Genomic DNA, 14,486 nt, shown 5'->3' on the forward strand with positions numbered 1-14,486 from the left:
CATAAAAGAATAAATAACACTGGCAAGTGCAACTTTGTGGACAAATTAAGAGCTTTTCCCCTTCAGATTTAGATCTCTTTAAACTAGACATATGACTTAAAACAATAACGATAACAGCATTTTGTGAGTCTTATTTATATAGAAACAAAATGTTTGCTGACGATAGCAAAAAGCCTGGGAGTGGAGGAATGGAAGTGTACTATCATAAGATTCTTGTATTTGAAGTGATATAATTTCATTTGAAGGTTGATTATGATAAGTTAAAGATACATAAATTGTAATCTCTATAGCAGCCCCTAAAAAATGCAATGAATTTTAGCCAGTTAATGGATAATAAAGGAAAAGAAGTAGAATTATAAAAAGATAACTTACCCCAAAGACAGAAAATAACGAAAAATAAGATGAGATAAAATTTTATTTATTTATTTGTTTGTTTATTTATTTATTTTTGGGTACCAGGGGGCACTCAACCACTGAGCCACATCCCCAGCCCTTTTTTGTATTTAATTTAGAGACAGGGTCTCACTGAGTTGCTTAGTGTCTTATTTTTGCCGAGGCTGGCTTTGAACTCACGATCCACCTGCCTGGGCTTTCTGAGCTGCTAGGATTACAGGTGTGCACCCCGTGCCCAGTAAAATTTTAAAGTGAATAAAAAAAGACTTATTAAATATAAGTACATCAATAGTTACTCGAAATGTAAATGGTCTAATTACTGCAGTTAAAACAAGCCTGTAATCCCAGGGGCTTGGGAAGCTGAGACAGGAGGATCACAAGTTCAAAGCCAGCCTCAGCAATGTTGAGGTACTAAGGAACTCAGTGAGACCCTGTCTCTAAATAAAATACGAAATAGGGCTGGGCATGTGCCTCAGTGGATGAGTGTCCCTGAGTTCAATCCCCACGAAACCTCCCCCCAGCCAAAAAAAGAAGACTCTATATATTGCCAATGAAAACTGTATTTTTTAGAGACAAAAATATTTCTAATGGAAAAAAAATATACCAAACTAATACATAGAAAAGAAAGCTATATTTGTTGTTTTAATGTCATACAGGCAGCTTTGAGAACCAAAAAAATATCAGGAGGAAACAAGATGCTTCATAATGAGAAGGGGCAAATTCATCAAAAGGACCTAACAACCTAACTATGTACACACCTACTTTAATGATTTCAAAACACATGAAACAAAACCTTATAGAACTATTTGGAGAAATAGATAAATTCACAATTATATCAGATATTTCAATATTACCATCTCAATAATTGATAAATCAGAGACTACAGAAGAATTTAACAATTAACCTGATCAATTGCCATTTATAGAACACAGTCCTCAAAAGCAGCAGAATGCATATCTTTTTCAAGTACACACAGAATATTTAGTAAGATATACCACAATTTGGGGCCATAAAACAAATTCCAATGAATTTTAAAGGGTTTAAGACACAGTATGTTGTTTAACAACAATGGAGCTTAATAGAAATGTAAGAGATACTTGCAAAACCCCAAAATATTCAGAACTAGATAATATACTTCCAAGTAGCCTGTGGGTTAAAAGAAAATAAAAGGCAAAATAGAAAATATTTTAAACTGAATTAAAAAGGAAACACAATATATCAAAATGTGTAGACTATAGTTATAGCAATATTTACAGTAAATTTATAGTATTAGACACCAATACTTAAAAAAAAAAAAAAAAAAAAAACAACCTTCAAGTCAATGCTTGTCATCCATCTTCATAAACTAAAACAGAAGAGCAAATGCAACTCATGGTATAACAGAATTAAGGAAATGATAAAGAAAGTGGAAATTGATGAAACAGAGAACAAAAAAGCTGTAGAGAAAAATCAGTGAAATCAGAAAGTGGATGCTTTAAAAGCTTTATAAAGTTGATTATTTTCTAGCCAGAGTGGGGGGGAAAAAATGAAGACACATATTACTAACATAAGAATCAAGAAAAGTGACATCACTACAGATTCTATAGGTACTAAAATAATAAGAGGGCAATTCTATGAGCAACTTTATAAATAAATAAAATTGGATAATTTAGGTGAAATAAATTCCTTAAAAGAAACAAATTATCAAACTCAAGCAAGAAGGAATTGATGTCCTGAATAGTCCTATACCTCTCAAAGAAATTGAATTTGAATTCCTTGATAATCCCAGCTACTAGAGAGGCTGAAGCAAGAAGATGGCAAGTTCTATGTCAGCTGGGGAAATTTAGCAAAATCTTATTTCAAAAACAGAAAAAAATAGAACTGGGGATACAGCTCAGTGGTCAAGCACTTTGCTAGTATGTACAGGGCCCTGGGTTTAATCCCTGATACTACCAAAAAAATAAAAAACAAAACTTTTCCCAGAAGGTAAGTTCCAGATCCAGACAACTTCACTAGGGACTTCAATCAATAAAACATTTATGAAAAAAATAATAAAAATTTTCCACAAAATGTTCCAGAAACTAAAAGAAAAAAAATGTTTCCTAACTCAAGGATAGAATTATTCTGATATCAAAGGCATACAGACAATGTAAGACAACTGCAGAGTGATATCCTCATGAATATAGACACAAAAATTCTTAACCAAATTTTAGCTCATCCAAACCAATGATATCTAAAAAGGATTATATATAATGGCATATTGAATTTATCTGAGGAATACAGGGTTGGGTTAACATTTTAAAAATCAGTGTGAGACACTGGATGGCCACATGAAAAGGAATGAAATTGGCTCTTTACCTCAAACCATATAGAAAAATTAGTTTGAAATGGATCAAGGGTCTAAATTTAAGAGCTAAAACTGTAGTATTCTTAGAAAAATATACAGGGCCTAAATCTTCATGACCCTGAATCCGGTAATGATTTCATAAATATGACACTGAAATTATGAGGAACAAAAAGAAAATATAGATAAACTGGATTTATTCAAAAATTCAAAACTTCTGTGTATTTAAAGACTCCATCCAGAGAGTTAAAAGCTCATGGGATGGGAGAAAATATTTACAAATAGTAAATCTAAGAAAGATTTAGTATCCAGAATAAACAAAGAACTCCTAAAACACTTAGAAATAAAACAAAACAAAACAAAAACAACAACAACTCAAAAAAAAAAAAAATAGGCAAGGGGGTATTGGGGATGTAGCTCCGTGGTAGAGTGCTTGACTAGCTATTTTATTGATTGAAGTCCCCAGTTAAGTTGTCTGGATCTGGAACTTACCTTCTGGGAAAAGTTTTGTTTTTAATTTTTTTGGTAGTATCAGGGATTAAAACCAGAGCCCTGCACATACTAGCAAAGTGCTTGACTACTGAGCTGTATCCCCAGTTCTATTTTTTTCTGTTTTTGAAATAGGGTTTTGCCACAGGCTGGGAGACAGGAGGAATGGGGAGTGACTGCATAATGGGTAAGGGATTTCTGTTTGTATTGACCCAAATATTTGGGAATTAGGTAGTGGTCATGGTTGTACAATATTACAAATGTACTTAATGCCACTGAATTCTATACTGTCAAAATGGTAAATTTTATGTTACATGTATTTCGCAATAATTTTTTAAAAATTTATTAATAATAAAAATTATAATCATAAAAATCATATTAACAGTCTTAAAATGAAAATCCATATAATATTTCCACAAATAGATTCCAAAAAAGCATTTGACACAATTTAACATCTAGAAAAGAACTTCCTCCATGAGATAAAGGGCACCTATCAAAAACCTGAAGCTGATACCATACTTAATAGTAGAAAATGGAATATTTTCACAGAGGAAGGATGTCTATACTCAAGAAATTACACTTCTAGGGCTGGGGATGTGGCTCAAGCGGTAGCGCGCTCGCCTGGCGTGCACTGGACGCTGGGTTCAATCCTCAGCACCACATAAAAATAAAAAATAAAGATGTTGTGTCCACTGAAAACTAAAAAATAAATATTAAAAAATTCTCTCTCTCTCTCTTAAAAAAGAAGAAAAGAAAAGAAATTACACTTCTAGCCAGTGCAAGAAACAAGAGAAAGAATTGATTGCATCCAGGTTAAAAATAAGAAATAAATTCATCTTTATTTGTAAACAACATGTAGTCTATAAAGAAATTCCTGCGGGATCTACAAAAAGTACTAAAACTTATAGGCAAGTTTAGTAACATTACAAGATATGTGACTAACATACAAATCAATGAAGGTCTGGGTGTGTAGCTCAGTGGTTAGAACAGGTGTTTAGCATGCACAAGGCCCTGAGTTCAATCCCCAGGACTAAAAAATGAAAAAAAAAAAAAAAAATTCTACAATTTAACAATAAACAATTGAAGACTGAAATAAGAATAAGTGCATTTATAATAAGGAAAATACACAATATCTAAGGACAAAACTATAAATATGGGCTGGGTGCAGTGGCCAGTGTCAACAAAGGTGAGGTGCTAAGCAACTCAATGAGACCCTGTCTTAAATAAAATGCAAAATAGGGCTGAGACTGGGGCTCAGTGGTTGAGTGCCCCTGAGTTCAATCCCCAGGACTCTCACAAAAACAAAACAAACAAAACTACAAATATGTATAAGACCTTTACATTATAAATTAAATAATCTTGCTTAGAGAAATTAAGGGAGAACTGAATAGAAAACTATTGTGACAATGTTAAATCTCCTAGAATTGATGCACAAACTCATTGCTACTCCAACAAAAATCTAGCAATCTTCAATAGAAATTATCAAGCTTTCTAAAATTCCTAGAGAAAAACAAAGGACCTAAAATAGTTTAAAAATATTCTGGAAAAGCTGGGCACTATAATCACAGTGATTTGGGAGGCCGAGGCAGGAAGATGGCAAATTCAAAGCCAGTCTCAGCAACTATTTTGTGAGACCCTGTCTCAAGATAAAAAATAAAAAGGGCTGGGGATGTGTGGCTCCGTGGTAAAGCTCTTCTGGGTTCAATCCCCAGTACAAAAAACAAAAAAACCAAAAACAACAACAAAAAAAACCTCAATGTTCTGGATGAAAACAGAGGAGATAATCTTCGTAACCTTGAATTAGGGTAGATTTCTTAGTAATGATAATGAAAACACAATTTGTAAAAGAAAAATGGGACTTCAGTGAAATTATGAACATCTAATCATCAACTAAATTAAGAGAATTACAAGACAAGGCACAGAGTGGGAGGAAATTTTTACAAAACATACCTGATAAATGACCTACATCCATTATATATACTCTCAAAATTCAATAATAATAATAGCAATAATAACAATATTAAAACAACTCTATTTCAAAATATGTGAACAAGCACTTCACCATAGAAGATATATGGGATAATAAATATGCTCATGAAAAGATGTTCAATATCATTATGCAATAGGAAAATGTAAATCAAAACCACATTGGGATATCACTAGTATACATATTAGTATTTCTAAAATTTTAAAAACTGACCACATCAACTGTTGAGGAGAGGATGGAGTAATTGGAATTCACATACCACTAGTGGAAATGTAAAATGCATAACCATGTTGGAAAATTCTTTGAATGTTTCTTAAAACAGTAGACATTCTTCTACCATAAAATCCAACTATTCCACTCCTAGATTTTTACCTAACAAAAATGAAAGTAAATGTGCACAAATGTTCATAGTAGATTTATTAATAACAGCTCCAAACTGGAAATGACCTCACTGTTCAGCAACAGGTTAATGAGTAAACAAAGTGTGATATATCCATACATTAGTATACTAGTTTGCAAAGAAAACAATAAACTTCCGATGCATGCAAAACACACATGACTCTCAAAATTGCTATTCTGACTGAGAAGAAACAGGCAAAAAGAGACTTACATGCTGCCGGATCCAATTTATAAAAAATTCTAGAAAATGCCAACAAGCAACTGAAAGTAGATAGGAGAAGGAGCAGGAAAGGAAAACGTGGGTGGGAAGAGGGCTGATTCTCAAAGGACCCAAGGATGAAATTCAGGGCCTCACAAATGCTAACCACCCGCCCTACCACTGAGCTACACCTCCGACCCTCCAAGGAAACCTCTGTGGGGTATGGAAGTGTTCTTATCTTGATGATAATGATAATCTCAGTTCATTTACATATTTGTATTTGAAACTATATGCCCAAACTAATCAAATTGTACACTCTACATATGCAGTTTATTGTATGTCAATTAACTTTAATAAAAAATGTGTATGATGTGATTTGAGGAATCATCTGTATTTTCAGGGCCATGGGTTCCATCCCCAGAACCCTTCCCCCACCAAAAAAAAAAAAAAAAAGGTTAGTTTTGGTCCTTAGGAAAGATGAGGATTTAGATTTCTCACCTCACACCACCCCTACTCCTCATTGTCTCCTTCCTCTCTCTCTCTCTCTCTCTCTCTCTCTCTCTCTCTCTCTCTCACACACACACACACACACACTCACACACACACACATACACACGCACCCTCACTGACAGTCTATCCCTATATTTTTCCATTCTCGTATTATTATTACATTAAAAATTTAGATAAATATTCAGAACTCAGTCTTTATGACTATATGATTATGGCCTAGAAGTACTGTTCACAGCTGACCATGTGTTATGATATGAATTGCTCCCCCCACCCTCCACCCCGAATTGATACGTTGAAATTCTAATCCCCCACACCTCAGCATATGACTATTTGGAGATAAGGTCTTTAAAGAGAGGATGTTGAAGTTAAAATGAGGCCCAAACGGTGGGCTCTAATTCAGCATGACTTGGTGTCTTTCAATGAAGAAGCGATCAGGACAGAATGTAGACACACAGAAGAAAGACTGGGTGAAAACAGGCAGGGCATGACCATCTACAAACCAAATCAGAGACCTTGCAAGAAACTAACCCTGCAATCTGGAAATCCTAACATCCAGGACTGTAGAAAATAAATGTCTGTTGTTTAATCCATCAGTCTGTGGCATTCCTGTTACAGCAGCTTGAATTGACTAAGACATCATATATTTCCATTCCTGAACATTTTTTTTCTTTTTAAAAATTGGCTTGATTTCTATGCCCTTAGCATTTAACCCTCAAAGCTCCTCTCCGTGCATTAGAACATATGAAAGTATATTCTGCAAGTCTTTTTTTTTCTTTTTCTTCTGTGCTGGGGATTGAACCCAGGGTCTCACACATGCTAGGCAAATGCTCTATCACTGAGTTATATCCTCAGCCTTCTGCAAGTTTCCTGGAAGACATCTTTCACAGACTTTCTGACCTGCTCCTCTGTACCTGGCCTCTCACAAACCTGCTATACACCTGTGAGCAGCTACTTCCCTTCTGCATCGTCTCTGTGTTCCTCTTTCTCCCTGAGTCAGATTGGATTATCTATTTCCAGGATTCTACATTTTCTTTCTGTGCTTATCCACTTATATACTTTTTTCTAGAAATTTCTTCAAATTAATCTTTCAACTCTTCATTGCATTTTTCAGTTCTAATCAGTTTTTCTTTAATTTTAATTTTTAATTGTCAATGGATCTTTATTTATATGCAGTGCTGAGAATTGAATCCTGTGTCTCACACAGGCTAGGCAAGAGCTCTACCACTGAGCCATGATCCCAGCCCTCTAATTAGTTTTTAATGTCTAAGAACACTTCTATTCCTTCCCCCTCCAATAGGACAATTTTCTGCGAGAGAACTCCCACATTCCTGATGAACTCTTCCTTACTAACTCTTCCTCTCTTTTCTCTCAAAAATAACCTATCAATTTCCTGGCTCTTCTTTAAAGTTTTTGGTTCTAGTTTTCAGGCCCTTGTCTTATCTCCCTGGGTTTACAGATCCTTCGTTGTTGTCTGCTTATGCTTGAGAGGCACACTAAAAGCCAGGTTAGAAGTCTGTGCTTTGGGGAGGGGCTTATCCATTCTAATCCTCGCTGTAGGGTGATCTGCTGGGCTTTTATCTCGCCAAATCCCTGAAGTCAGCAGCTGAGGGTCTTTAGGCTCAGGCTGGTCAGTTCTTCACAATAGACTCTTTGAAACTCCTGCCTAGATGGTTTGTGCCCTGGCTGCCTGGATTCTGGGAGCTGAGTGAGCTTAAGAAGGCTCAGGGGCTGGGGATGTAGCTTAGTGGCAGAAGGCTTGCCACTAAGGAGTGTGTGGGAGGCCCAGCTCCAGCATTGGGGGAAAAAAATTAGCGACTAGCGGCTCAGGACAGGGTGCCTTAATACTGTATATTTTCACTTCTCCTATTTTGAGTATAGTAACCTGGCCCTCGACTTACTGTTATCCTCCTAACCAAGCATCCTTAGTTTCAGCCTCTGAAGGAGAGAAACCTCCAGTGTCTGGAGTCAGGAAGGACTGTCCCTCTGTCCCTCTGAGATTCTAGGAGCTTTTAGTTTCATCTTCATCCCCACTTTCAGAGAACCCAGTGCTACCAACCACCATGCCTTTTGCAAGTTCTGAAGTTTAAATGGGATCATTTTGGATTTCTGCATTACTGGCTTGAGATTCAGCTTTCTGTGGTTTACTAAGTCAGTTGTCACTTGTCTATGTATCTGCCACCTTCCAAAATTTGCCATTTTTTTTTTCTGTCTTCTTCATCCCAAATAAAGGTGTGTGTGTGTGTGTATGTGTGTGTGTGTGTTACCATCTTTAGTGTCACTCTAGAAATAATGTAGATAAGCCAACAATGGGAGAAAGAGGAAGCAAATTATGGTCCATTCATAGACCCAAATATTGTGCATCCATTAAAAGAGGTCTTTGCTGTGAATTTTTAATATTGAAGAAAACTTTGGTTGTAATGTTAATTTTTTTAATATCTATTTTTTTTTAGTTGTAATTGGACACAATATCTTTATTTTATTTATTTATTTTTCTGTGACAGCTGAGGATCGAACCCAGGGACTTGCACGTGCTAGGCGAGTGCTCTACCGCTGAGCCACAATCCCAGACCCTGTAATGTTAATTTTTAAAATGTTACAAGATTGTGTACATAGGATGATTTCAACAACTTTTAAAATCTTCAAGGGCCCACGAGTTTAGCTCAATGATAGAGTGTTAGGTTTAGCCTGTGTGAGGCCCAGGGTTCCATCCCCAAATGATCATGGGAAATGTATGGGTAAAAATATATGCTTTATTATTAGTTCATTGGTTAATGAACGGGATTATGAAGGATTTTACTTTATTTCTGAAATTTATGAATTTTTACAAGGCATAAAAACCATCTTACTTTTCTCATCATTAGTTGAATTATTCAATAGTACATAGTCCTTGTAGAAAAGGTAGTAGTGATATAAAAAGACCACACCCACGCATACACAGAGATTTTTTTCAACCACTCCACAGCCCATGAGAGTTACAAACTGTTAACATGGTGCTGTATGTCTTCCTTTTACATGTTTTATCATGAAAACAATAATATTCTGCCTTTTTGTGTCCACTGTCAGGGTAAGAGTCCTCAGTGGGCTAATGTAACAAAGTCTGACTTGTTTAAATACAGTTGCCACTGAAGGAAAGGCAGCTCCCTGGGAGCCTCTGAGCTTTCTCACCTTAGTCAACAGATAGGATTGGTTTACTAGAGTCGCTAATTACCAGCTTGAAAGACAGGAGGACTTCATAGAAATTCCTGAAGAGGATCAGAGTTTGAGAGGGGATGGGGACCGGAGGCTAAAGGCAGCCACTGAGATTCTTAGTGGGGGAGAGCTTCCGGGGGAGGTGATACCAAAATTTGTCTGCTTTGCCTTGGATGACCCTGCATATCTGGCACTATACCTGTGTGGATTTTACTGATAAGTGCTGCTAGCTGACCAGTGGAACAGGAATTGTAGGAAGATGACTCATGTTTGATGAAGATAGTGAGTTTCTCTATTGGTTTAAGTCAAGCTTGTCTTATTTCAAAACAACATTTATATTCAGGATCCCTGGCTTGCTGTTCCCAGGGTATTTATTTATTTACTATGTGATTATTTATCTATTTGTTCTTTTTAGTTATACATGGCAGTAGAATGTATTTTGACATATCCTACCTACATGGAGTCTAACTTCGCATTCTTGTGGTTGTCCATGGTATGGAGTGATGCTGGTCGTGTGTGGCATATATGAGCATAGGAAAGTGATGTCCAGTTCATTCTACTGTCTTTCCTATGCCCAGTCCTCCTCCCTTTCCTCATTACCTTTTGTGCTGGGGCATTTAAACCAGCAACCTTTACGTAGAATTCCTCTGTGTAGAGTCCCCACGGTGAGGCAGCCAGGGAGAATAGAATGGACTTGGCACAGGTGCTACCTGTGGCATTTTGAGGATGTCATGGCTGCCTGCAAATGTCCCAGCAATATTTGCAGTACTCTGTTTCGATGCCCCTTCTCAAAGCAGGTTGTCTGGTTCAATTTTTTGCCTGGTGTTATTTTTCACTAACTTGGTTTCTTTTATTTGGATTTGGAACACTGAAGAACCAGGACTTCTTACTAAACAATTCAGTTAGATGGACTTCGTGGGTGGGTTTGCTTTGGTTCCTAAATTGTGACCATTTAAAAGATAATGAGTCTCTTGGTCTTTTACAAAAGTCTTTTACTCTTCATCTCTTTGTATTATCTACTTCTTTCTCTGACTCTATTTTCTTTCTTTTCTCACTTTTTGTTAGGTGGATGCTTTTTAGTCAGTCCTTTATTTGAGGAAGTAAGAGGTGGATTGTTACAGGCCATTCAGTGTGAAAACAACAGGCTTGTCATTAACATCAAATAATTTAAAAAGAAATCATTAAGTAATCTCAACCACCCATTTTTGCTTTTTAAGATCCTATCTAAATGACTTGCTATCAGCAAAATTATGAAAAGATAAGAGACAGAAGATAAAGGTAATCCCTTCATGTTTTACAATAGGTGTCTTTGGAAAGGTTGAAAACAATCATTAACATCAGTTTACCTGCTTGTTTACTGTGGTTAACTCTAAAGTGACCTTTGAGGAAGGGTATGTTTTGGAAAGTTAAGCACTAAAATTGGTCTGCTGGACTTTTTAGGAGATAGATTTTATTTAAATAAATGACTCAGTTTCTGACCATCCTGCAAACTTTAGTAATTCAATAAACAAATTTTTATAAACATGACAAAAGTGGCTTATTTGATATTGTGGGGTGGGTATTACAGATGCAATACTCAGCATTCTTGCAAATGGACAAGTGTCACTGTGTTGATTTAGATGGACTAGTTGAAGCCTGGTGTGTTGGCTCTGGAGGATAAAGCAGGAGGACTGCAAATTTGAGGCCAGCCTCAGCATCTCAGACCCTATCTCAAATAAAATTTAAAAAGGACTGGAGATGTTGGGATGAACCCAACTACTATGTACAACCGTAAAGCACTTGCTTAGCATGTTAGAGGGCCTGGGTTCAATCCCCAGTCCTGCAAAACAAACAAACACACACAGGAGAAATGTTTGAAGTAACATATAAGATTGAGATGTCCTCTTATTTTTGAGGAAAAGGTAGTAATATTGCTTTCTTAAAACTTTAAGAATTTACAGAGAATTCTTTTTGTTTGTTTTGTGATACTAGGGATTGAACCCAGGGGCAGGCACTCTACCACTGAGCTACATCCCCCTTTTTATTATTGATTGATTGATTGATTGTGGTGCTGGGGATTGAACCCAGGGCCTTGTGCATGTGAGGCAAACACTCTACCAACTGAGCTATATCTCCAGCCCCCCTTTTAATTTTGAGACAAGGTCTCTCTAAATTGCCCAGATTATCTTTGATCTTTTGATCTTCCTGCCTCAACCTCCCAAGTGGCTGGAACTACAGGCTTGTGCCACCATGTCCATCTGAGGGACTCTTTTTGGATACTTTAATAGACTAGGAAACGTTTATGTAGAGTATCCTACATTGTTCTAAAATATTTCCATATATCAAACAACACCTTCCAGGAAACACACTAAGGTTAATACCATTATCCATCTCCCCTTTCTAAAATGAATAAACTTTATTTTTTAGAACAGTTTTAGGTTTGCAGCAAGATTGAGTAAAAAGTAAGGAGTTGCTGTATACCCCCTCCTCAGACACACACATGCAGCCTCCCCACTGCTGACACCCCCTACCAGGGAGGGACTTGGTAAGATCCATGAACCTGCATTGACACATTACCACCCAAAGTTCATGGTTCACATTAGTGTTCACCCTTGATGGGTACATTTGATGGGTTTTTAAATTAAAAAAAAATTTTTTTAAATTTGTTCTAGTTAGTTATGCATGACAGTGAATGCATTTTGACACATTGTACACTAATGGAGCACAACTTCTCCTTCCTCTGGCTGTACATGGTGCAGAGTCACACCAGTAATGTAATTATACATGTATAAAAGGTAATAATGTCCATTTCATTCCACCATCCTTCCCACCCCCACAGCCCCTCTCTTCCTCTCACTCCCCTCTGCCCAATCCAAAGTTCCTCCATTCTTCCCTACCCCCTGCCCCCATTATGGATCAGCTTCCACTTATCAGAGAAGACATTCAGCCTTTGGTTTTTTGGGTTTGGCTTATTTCGCTTAGCATTATTCTCCAGCTCCATCCATTTTACCTGCAAATGCCATAATTTCATTCTTTTTTAAGGCTAAGTAATATTCCATCATGTATATGTACCACATTTTCTTTATCCATTCATCTTTTGAAGGGTATCTAGGTTGGTTCCATCATTTAACGATTGTGAATTGAGCTGCTATAAACATTAATGTGGCTGCTCATTCATCAGGTTTTGACAAATATAGCATAACATGCAACCGCCATTGTATATCATATAGAAGAGTTCACTGCCCTAAATATACTTTGTGTTCTGCCTATTGTCCCTCTTTTCCCTCAGTCCTTGGTAACCACTAGTCTTTTTTACTGTCTCTCTAGTTATGCCTTTTCTTGGAATCAACAATAGGTCATCATTTCATATTGGCTTATTTTGCTAAGGAATATGCATTTAAGTTTCCTCCATGTCTTGTGTCTTGATAGCTTTTTTTTAAAAAAACACCAAATAATATTTTCTCATCCGTTTGTACTGTAGTTTATCCATTCATCTACCAAAGGACACGTTGGCTGCTTCTAAGTGTGGGTATTATGAATGTATCTGCTGTCAACATCCACGTGGAGGTTTTTGAGTGAACTTAAGTTGTCTACTCATTTAGTTAAATTCCAAGAGCATAACTGCTGAACTGAATGGTAAGACTGTTTAGGTTTATAGAATCAATCTTCCCAAGTAGCTGAAGCACTTGGCTTTCCCATCAGCAGTGAATGAGTGGTCCCACTGCTCCACAGCCCCATCAGTATTTGGTGGTATCAGTAGTTTGGATTTTGGCTCTTCTATTAGGAGTGTGGTGTTATCTCATTGTCAGGGGCTAGAAGGAAATTCTCCTTCAAAGAATAGCCTGACAGTCCCCTGGGAGACATCCTGCCTGGGAGACATCCTGCAGCTACCTATCTCCCTGGAACATCCTGCGGTTATCAGGATCATCAGACATCTTGCAGCTGGCAGTTTTACCACCCACATCCAGCAATTGCTGATTAGAGAGCTTCCCCATCCCCAGCATATAAATACCCCTGTGTGAACAAGAAAAGTTTGCAGCTTGATCAGAACTCCTGTCTTGCTGTCATCTCTCGTGTCTCTTGTCCCTTCATTACTCTCCACCTAGGTTCGCTGCCCACGTTGAAGGGGCTCCTGGACAGGACATCTCATTTTTGTTTCAATTTACAATTTCTGAGTAACACAACATTGGACATCATATTCTCTCTAATTTGCCATGTATCTATTATCATGGGTGAGGTATCTGTTCAGGTCTTTTGCCTATCTCCCTTTTGGGGTGGTGGAGATTGAACTCAGAGCTTCACAAATGTTAGGAAAATGTTCTACATGGACCTCACTACCTTGACCATTTTTAATCAGGTTGTTCCTTTTCTTATTGTTGAACCTTAGAATTTATTTGTATATGCTGGGTGCAGTGGTACACACCCATAATCCCAGTGGCTGGGGAGGCTGAGACAGGAGGATCACAAGTCCAAAGACAGCCTCAGCAACTTAGTGAGGCTCTGAGCAACTTAGCAAGATCCTATTTCAAAATAAAAAAAAACAAGGGGCTGGGTATATAACTCAATTGGTAGAGTGCTTTCCTTGCATGCATAAGGCCCTGGGGTCGAGATCCCTAGCACCTAAAACAAAACAAAACAAACAAACAAAAAAACCCCACTCAAAATAAAAAAACAAATGAGTTGAGGATGAGGATGTGGCTCAATGGTTAAGTGCCCTGGATTCAATTCCTAGTATATATATATATATATATATATATATATATATAAATTCTTTTTTATTTTAGATAGCAGTCCTTTATCAGATGTGGATTTTTTTTTTTTTTTTTTGCAAATACTTTCACATCCTCTGTGACTTGTATTATTGTCTTTGGTTTCAGAGAGCAGGAGCTTTTAATTTTTCTTTTCTTTTTTTTTTTTTGGCACTACTGGAGATTAATCCTGGGTTCTCTACCACTGAGCTACTTTTTTTTTTTATTATTTTTAATTTTGAGGCAAGCTCTCACTAAGTTGCAGTGGCT

At 37.0% G+C, this 14,486-nt stretch overlaps 1 protein-coding gene and 1 non-coding gene across 16 annotated transcripts in view; both read right to left on the reverse strand.

Moving 5' to 3' along the window:
* Positions 1-14,486, reverse strand: part of Dlgap1 (DLG associated protein 1) — a 912,507-nt gene that overhangs the window by 42,895 nt on the left and 855,126 nt on the right. The gene's annotated exons all lie outside the window — the stretch shown is intronic.
* Trnav-cac (transfer RNA valine (anticodon CAC)) lies at positions 11,532-11,605 on the reverse strand. The gene has a single exon. It is a non-coding gene; the product is annotated as a tRNA-Val (tRNA).

Source organism: Marmota monax, unplaced genomic scaffold (assembly GCF_021218885.2).
Source record: "Marmota monax isolate L192 unplaced genomic scaffold, Marmota_monax_Labrador192_F-V1.1 WCK01_AAM20220418_F8-fsc00103, whole genome shotgun sequence".
NCBI classification, from domain to species: Eukaryota; Metazoa; Chordata; class Mammalia; order Rodentia; family Sciuridae; genus Marmota; species Marmota monax.